This window comes from Bison bison, unplaced genomic scaffold (assembly GCF_000754665.1).
Source record: "Bison bison bison isolate TAMUID 2011002044 unplaced genomic scaffold, Bison_UMD1.0 scf7180017864338, whole genome shotgun sequence".
NCBI lineage: Eukaryota > Metazoa > Chordata > Mammalia > Artiodactyla > Bovidae > Bison > Bison bison.
The window spans coordinates 316041-322522 of record NW_011494910.1 but is presented as its reverse complement, the minus strand read 5'-3'; positions in this window follow the sequence as shown (position 1 = coordinate 322522).

Genomic DNA, 6482 nt, shown 5'->3' with positions numbered 1-6482 from the left:
ACAGCAGAAGAAATAAAACTGTGCAGCACAGCCATTGTAAGAAATGGTCTTCTTATAAGAAATTAAGTCCACAAGTAATTTGGAGGCAATGACTGAAGAGCAGCAGGCATCTATGAAAAACAAGATGTGAAGAAAAAAAGTACATAGGGGTGTGCAAATGGGGACTGGTTGTGATTAATAAAATCATCCCAAGTTTCCCCATGAGGGTAACAGAGTAAATGGACAGAAAAACAGGAAAAAGAACACTCTGCAGTTCGGGGTGGTCACTGAATCCCAAGAGAAAGAACTGTATCTTCACAGTGCTGTTCTCCACCTCCATTCTCTTCAGGGTTCCTGGAGGTTGGAATTTTGACAGGGTACTGATTGGGATGTTTATAATAACCTGGAGAGTCATAAAAAATAAATATGAAAACAGCTAAAGTAATTAGAACATAAATTCTAAATCCACTTGGGCATCCTGGTAACCCCTAGGCATATGAACAGTAAGCACAGAAAATGTACATATTTCCAGTTGAACTGATAACTTACAACTTCTATTCCTTAAAGCTATCATTTTCCACATTAAATGACACATCAAACCAGTGGGTGAACTCTAACCTCTGAACCTCTTACTTTCATTTACTCTCTCATCTTTCACCAGTGTGAATGATCATGGTTAATCACATTGCATATAGCAAACTCTGAGTAATTCACTTCTGTTCCACTTTGCAGTATTTTTTTACTTGCACAACAAATTAAAGTATTTCTATTTCACTTGAAACCTTGCCTAGTTAGAGGAGTCAAAGTACTTTATCTCTCATACATTGAGAAGCAACTTTGCCTCTGAGGAACAAAGGAACTTCTAAGAGTTGCTTGTAAAATAGAAAGAGAAAATATTCAGAATTAGTTACTGAATCAGTAACAGAATTAGTAACTGAATCCTAACTCTATTGCTCAGCAGTTGCAATTCTTTAGGCAGGCCAAGAAATCACTTAGTTTAAGTTTCATCATCATTAGTATGAGAATGACAGTGCCTGTCTCATCAAATTATATGTTAAATGAGTTTTCTTCTACAGTTAAATATCTTTAGCATCTCATTGATTCACTGTTCTAAAGTTGGCAACATATTAATAGTAGTTAGTACATCCATTTTTTTATTTTTTAGATTATAAGCCAAGCTATGGAATCTAACTAGAGAAATTTTCATGCTTGGACAATTACTGAATTAATCCAGGCAATATAATGAGTATTCAGGAATATTTCAATGTTTAATGATAAATTGTAACAGATATTTAAAAAGGGTCACCTACCCACTTCTCTTAATGATGTCTGCATTCTCTTGTTACTGCACTAGTCTACAGTTCTGTAAATTGTAAATAACCCGGAGAAACACACATGATACTTGTTTATAGACAGGTACATTTTCTTTCCAGCATACAGACAACTGATTTGCTCTGTAGCGGAAAGGCAGTTTTGTATCTATTATCAGTTTATTTGTGAATTCCTGATTTATAATATTGTGTGCCGAGGTCCAGCCCCGGCTGATCCAGAGTATTCGAAGCGGGGACAGCGTCGGCGAGGATCAGGATACAATAGCTTCAATTAGATATTAATTAGAGATATAAAGAGTAATAGAATGAGGATAGCTCAGCAGGAAAATTCAGTGGAGAAAAGAGGCCGAGTAGCTTGGTTTACACGGGAAACCAATAAAACTTCAAGACAAGAAACTTGCACCACTTACGTAGGCCGCAGGCGTCCTTCTGTTCTCCTAAAGGAGAGGAGACACTGAGGCCTCCCCGGTCAGATCTTAGAAGCCCAGGCATAATTAGTAAGCATGGCAGGCTCTGCGCTCCAGATTGAGATTCAGCCAGAGTTTGAGAGGGAGAGAGAGACATGGGGAGACCGGTATTTTGAGGAACTGATCCCAATTCTTTATTTTCCAGAGTCTGTTTTTATACACTGAGATGTTATACAAAAGTCACGCAGGGTCAGCAGTCCTGACTTTTATTAAAGTCAGGTGCTTCATACATATGTATACAGAGGTCTTAGGGGTGTTACATCATCTTCTGGCCAGGGGGGCCTGCTGACAATTTATGACCCTCTCCTTGTGACAGCGGTCAGTCAACCAGAACACTTATTTCTCCAGGGGTGATTATTTTTGAAACAGACACCACCTTCCGAAGGTAACAGATAAAGTTACATTCCTATAGGGTTAGGGTGTAGTGAGTTTTAATTAAGGAAAGAATTTACTTAGCCTAAGGTCCAACGTGATTAATATCAAAGGTTAATGCTTATTTCTTCTATATATTCATTAATGTGTATAAGGACAGGGGATGTGGAGACTTAGCAGTAAACATTGGCTCAACAAATGAAAAACCCTTCACCAATACAATTTCTAATCAGCCCACTATACTTATACTAATAGTTTTCTAACTTCTCTAAAGAACATGTTTTTAGAAGGTTTAAAGCATCTCGTGCCTCTCACGGTTGGGAGGCTGTGAGCAATCACATGTGGCCGGACAAGCCTGTCAGGCAGGCTAGAGAAACTTCAGAGGAGTTTGTAGGTTGAAACACTCCTATCACGCCCAGGAATTATTATTAACTGGAGCTCTAAGTTAACTCCTTCTCCGAAAGAGGTGGTGGGGGACAGACCCCCGTAAAGTCAGAGGTGTAGGTGACAGCACAAAGTAGTAAAGTAGGCAGACTCTGGTTTTGGGGGTAGATGCTCGAGAATTTCCAGGGGGACTCCTTTGCGTATGCCGAGCCTCCTTCCTCATGACCTTTTCCATGGGCGGAGGTCCTCCCGCCAGCTCCCCGCAGTGATTCTTTGAATTATCTTTTGTAACATTTATAGCATCCTAATGAGCAAAATACATAAAATCTCTTACATGTGCACATTTTATATAAGTATAAAGTTCATATGTATATATATAGTGAAAGTGAAAGTCGCTCAGTCATGTCCGACTTTTTGTGACCCCACGGACTATACAATCCATGGAATTCTCCAGGCCAGAATACTGCAGTGGGTAGTCTTTCCCTTCTCCAAGGGATATTCCCAACCCAGGGATTAAACCCAGATCTCCTGCATTATAGGCAGATTCTTTATCAGCTGAGCCAGCAGGGAAGCCCATATATATATATATATATATATACATACATACATATATATACACATTTTATGTCATATATAATGTTGTATATATATATAATGCATATATAATTCTTCCTTAACAATCTACATCACACACAGCTCCTACAAGTTCAGCATTTGCATAATGTCTGATATGAATATATTTTCATTTTCATTTTATATGCTCTATCTCAGATTATGATCTAACCACATTACCAAAATCTTATCCTCCTGTTTTTTCTCAATTTGTTCCAGATTTTTAATAAAATTTAATGTCTTTTAAAACTTTTCATACATTTAGAATTAATAGGCATAATGCAACTATTTACCAAGCTGTTCTTTGGGTATAGAAAATGAACTATGGATACAATAATGATTGTGGATTCTGGTTACTTAATGTCTATTTTTCTACATTTGTTCTGTTAGCTAAATTAACAGCTTCCCAGGTCACTCAAGTAGTAAAGAATCTGTCTGCTAATGCAGGAGATGAAAGAGACAAATTAGAGTGTGAAAATCTGGCATGGATACATTGCCATCTTATAATTTTCAAAGTACTTTCTCATCTAACTTAATTCTCACAGCTCTTTAAAATATGTTGATCACCTCTACTGAAAAGGAACTGATTATTTCAACCCAGTTAACAATCCAGGATTGCGTAACTTTGCAATCAAAGAGTCAGGGCCAGAGTTTGGACATTCTGGATCACTGGGCACGCTTCAATAAATACTACTTCCTCAGAAATGGAAATGTTAGAGACAGTGGTACTTAAAAGATTAGCATAACCAAGACAGTTATTCCCCAAAACTCAATGTGCTGAATTGGATATAGGGATATTAGCTTAAAGCTAGCATAAATCTTGATTCAGAGTTTGTGCTCCAATAGGCAGGTTTACATCTTTTGACACAGTATCTGAGAAGATGTGCTGTGGTGGTTGAAAGCATGGATGATAAATCCAATGTGCCGGGCTCTTCCACTTCATATTTGTATGACTTCAGCAAAATTTCAACAACTACAAGATTTCATTTTATGATATGTAAATTATGTATTATAGTGACACTTGTCTACAGGGTAATGATGAGGATTAAATGAACTAATATGTGTATTTTCAATAGTGTTTTTCACACAGTGAATATTCAATGTGTGATGTGTGTGTGCTTAGTGTGTCCAACTCTTTGCAACCCCATGGATTGTAGCCCATGAAGCTCCTCTGTCCATGGAATTTTCCAGGCAATAATGCTGGAGTGGGTTGCCATTTCCTCCTCCAGGGGATCTTCCCAACCCAGGGATCAAACTCAAATTTCTTCTGCCCCCTGCATTGACAGGCATATGCTTTACCACTGTGCCACCTTGGAAGTTAATATTATTAAGCTATTGAGACAAATTTGAACTTCTTGAGAAATTAATACTTATTATTTTATTATCAGCCAGGATTCCCTTTTCCTCTAAGCAAAGGGTTAAGCAAAGAAGGAAAGCATCACTGATCTACTAGTTAATTCATTGGAATTATCCTATTATGAAATACAGATGGCTTCCTCCTTAGAAAATATTAACTCTCCTTGAATGATATCCCATCTGTTTTGTTCTGCAAACATAGAGAAAAGACTGTCTATTGACTAAGGAGTGGAGCAATTGCCACTTTCTGAAGGCAATAAAAAGATACAATTATATCTTTTCTGAGCTATCCTTTTCTTTGTAACAATGAAAAATGACTATTCAAAGGTGAAAGTGAAAGTGAAGTCGTGTCTGACTCTTTGAGACCCTATCGACTGTAGCCTACCAGGCTCCTCTGTCCATAGGATTCTCTAGGCAAGAGTACCGGAGTGGGCTGCCATTTCCTTCTCCAGGGGATCTTCCCGAACCAAGGATCAACTCAGGGTCCCCTGCCTTGTAGGTGGAGAAATCAAATAGAGAGACTCATCTTTAGGGACAATGTTTAAATAAGCTTGAGGCCTTGACCATGAGAAACAAACACTTCTTTGCTGAGGTTGTTTTTCTACCAAACCTTGTATTTCTATTCACAGATGTACAGGACCTGAAGAGAACAATTTATATAGAGAACAGTAATTGGAGGAGGAAATGGCAACCCACTCCAGTATTCTTGCCTGGAGAATCCCATGGACAGAGGATCCTGGTAGGCTACAGTCCATGGGGTTGCTAAGAGTCAGACACGACTGAGCGACTTCACTTTCACTTTTCACTTTCCTGCATTGGAGAAGGAAATGGCAACCCACTCCAGTGTTATTGCCTGGAGAATCCCAGGGACAGAGGAGCCTGGTGGGCTGCCATCTGTGGGGTCGCACAGAGTCGGACACAACTGAAGTGACTTAGCAGCAGCAGCAGCAAGTGTAATAATATTTCAAGTTTATTACACACTTCAAGTCTGAAAGAAAACTTCAAGATTCAAAAAAGAAACATAAAAGCTAAATAGAACAAATGGAAAGGGAAAATAATACAGGAAATAAAAAACAGACTCCATTTAGGAGCCAACTACTATCTTTCTATGTACTTGGCAGGTGAGCATGAAAACAGGATTTTGGAAGAGTTTAGCAAAATCATCTATTCCTGCAGAAATTCCTCTTTATTGATACTAGTCACTACTTGATTTTTTTTTTTTTCTACTCCCTTAAAAACATTCTTCTAACCCCACCCCAGTACTGTTACTTGGGTGTTGATAATTGATGGCATCAATGCAATACTGTAAGAGAAGATGGATAATAAACAGATTGAGTCAGCCTTAATGGATATGTACATGTTTTGAAAAGAAATAATAGGTGATTAGAACAGTGTTAACTGATTCTTAATCAGAGTCCAATATAGTGAGAATTGTTTTAGTATCATGTGTCAAATGTTTGGGCTTTTTTGCTGCTATTGTTTTTGTTATATGTATCTTGATCATTTAAAACTTGTGCTACTCTGGGAATATTTATTCTCAAACTATCAGTTTCTACATGTAGAATAAGTGACTATGAATTTAGAAGAACTTAAAATCCCATCAAGTTCTAATACCCTGGGATTAAGGTAAGAATACTTACCAGATCACTATCTTTTTCATTTACCTTCTGTCTATACTGTGTCAGCAGTGGTTCATTTTTCACAGGAAAAGTCAATTTTGATACTTAGAGAGAAAAATTGACCTACTGCAATATTTTTTTATAATCTGATTTGAATGGCCTTCTGTGTTCATAGAAGAAATTTGTGCTTCCCTCAGGAAGACTGCTGTTCCCTAGGATAATTCAAGACCTTTTATATTTCTCTGAGGCTTTTGAGACTAGTTTTCTGATTTCACATCAGATCCCAGGAACACACACTGATACCTCACTCCCACTGGGAATATTTACTGCATAATTACAGTTTTACTGAGACTGAGAAACTT